Source organism: Gracilinanus agilis, chromosome 2 (genome assembly GCF_016433145.1).
Source record: "Gracilinanus agilis isolate LMUSP501 chromosome 2, AgileGrace, whole genome shotgun sequence".
Classification (NCBI taxonomy): domain Eukaryota; kingdom Metazoa; phylum Chordata; class Mammalia; order Didelphimorphia; family Didelphidae; genus Gracilinanus; species Gracilinanus agilis.
This window is the reverse complement of record NC_058131.1, coordinates 496,040,389-496,042,888: the sequence shown is the minus strand read 5'-3', so window position 1 is coordinate 496,042,888 and position 2,500 is coordinate 496,040,389.

The following is a 2,500-nucleotide window of genomic DNA, read 5'->3' as shown; positions in this document are numbered from 1 at the left end:
TTCCAAATTGTTGTTAGTTGCATTGGTGCAGTCGTTTCGAGTCCACATCCCCAATCATGTCCGCCTCAACCCATGCATTCAAGCAATTGTTTATCTTCAATGTTTCCTCTCCTGCAGTCCTTCCTCTGAATGTGGGTAGCATCTTTACCATAAATCCCTCAGAGTTGTCTTGTGTCATTGCATTGCTGCTGGTATAGAAATCCATTACATTCGATTTTACCACAGTATATCAGTCTCTGTGTACAGTGTTGTTCTGGTTCTGCTCCTTTTGCTCTGCATCAGTTCCTGGAGGTCTTTCCAATTCACATGGAATTCCTACAGTTCATTATTCCTTTTAGCACAATAGTATTCGATCACCAGCATATAACACAATTTGTTCAGCCATTCCCCAATTGAAGAACATACCCTCCTTTTAAAGTTCTTTGCCACCACAAAAAACGCAGCTATAAATATATTCGTACAAGTCTGTTTATCTATGATCTCTTTGGGGTACAAACCCAACAATGGTATAGCTGGATCAAAGGGCAGGCATTCTTTTATAGCCCTTTGAGCATAGTTCCATATCGCCAGCCAGAATTTCACAACTCCACCAGCAATGCATTAATGTCCCAATTTTGCCACATCCCCTCCAGCATTCATTACTCTCCCCTTCTTTCATTTTAGCCAATCTGCTAGGTGTGAGGTGATACCTCAGAGTTGTTTTGCTTTTCATTTCTCTAATTATTAGAGATTTAGAACACTTTCTCATGTGCTTAATGATACTTTTGATTTCTTTATCTGAAAATTGCCTATTCATGTATCTTCCTTTTTTTCAATTAGGGAATGGCTTGATTTTTTATATAATTGATTTAACTCCTTGAATATTTGAGTAATTAGACCCCTATTAGAGTTTTTTGTTATAAAGATTTTTCCCAATTTGTTGTTTCCCTTCTGATTTTGACTACATTGTTTTTGTTTGTACAAAAGCTTTTTAGTTTAATGTAATCAAAACCATTTAATTTACATTTTGTCATTTTCTCTAACTCTTGCTTGGTTTTAAAGTCTTTCCTTTCCCAGAGATCTGACAGGTATACTATTATGTGTTCACTTAACTTATTTATAGTTTCCCTCTTTATATTCAAGTCATTCACCCATTCTGAATTTATCTTGGTGTAGGGTGTGAGATGTTGATCTAAACCTAATCTCTCCCATATTGTTTTCCAAATTTCCCAGCAGTTTTTGTCAAATAGTGGATTCATGTCCCAAAAGTTGGGCTCTTTGGGTTTATCATACACTGTCTTGCTGATGTCATTAACCCCAAGTCTATTCCACTGATCCTCCCTTCTACCTCTTGGCCAGTACCATATTGTTTTGATGACTGCTGCTTTATAATTATAGTTTAATATCTGGTACTGCTAGGCCCCCTTCCTTCACATTTTTTTCATTATTTCCCTTGATATTCTTTATCTTTTGTTATTCCAAATGAAATTTGTTATAGTTTTTCCAAATTCAGTAAAGAAGTTTTTTGGTAATTTGATAGGTATGGCACTAAATAGGTAAATTAATTTGGGTAGAATGTTCATTTTTATTATGTTAGCTCATCCTACCCATGAACAATCAATGGCTTTCCAATTGTTGAGCTCCAGTTTTATTTGTTTGGAAATTGTTTTGTAGTTGTTTTCGTATAATTGCTGTGTTTGTTTTGGTAGATAAATTCCCAAGTATTTTATATTGTCTAGGGTGATTTTAAATGGTGTTTCTCTTTCTACTTCTTGCTGCTCTAATGTGTTGGAAATGTATAGAAATGCTGATGATTTATGTGCATTTATTTTGTATCCTGCAACTTTGCTAAAGTTGTTGATTATTTCTACAAGCTTCTTAGTTGATTCTCTAGGATTTTTTAAGTAGACCATCATATCATCTGCAAAGAGTGATAGCTTAGTCTCCTCATTGCCTATTCTGATACCTTCAATTTCTTTTTCTTCTCTAATTGCTACTGCTAGTGTTTCTAGTACTACGTTGAATAATAGAGGTGATAATGGGCATCCTTGTTTCACTCCTGATCTTTTTGGGAAGGCTTCTAATTTATCCCCATTGCATATAATGCTTGTTTATGGTTTTAGGTATATACTGCTTATTATTTTTAGGAAGGTTCCTTCTATTCCTATACTTTTCAATGTTTTCAATAGGAATGGATTCTGTATTTTGTCAAAGGCTTTTTCAGCATCTATTGAGATAATCATGTGATTTTTGTTTGTTAGACTGTTGATATGATCAATTATGTGGATGGTTTTCCTAATGTTGAACCATCCTTGCATTCCTGGTATAAATCCCATCTGATCATGGTGGATGATCTTCTTAATTACTTGCTGGAGTCTCTTTGCTAATATTCTATTTAAGATTTTTGCATCTATGTTCATTAGGGAGATTGGTCTATAGTTTTTTTCTCTGTTTTTAGTCTACCTGGCTTTGGGATCAGTACCATATTTGTGTCATAAAAGGAATTTGGTAGGACTCCTTC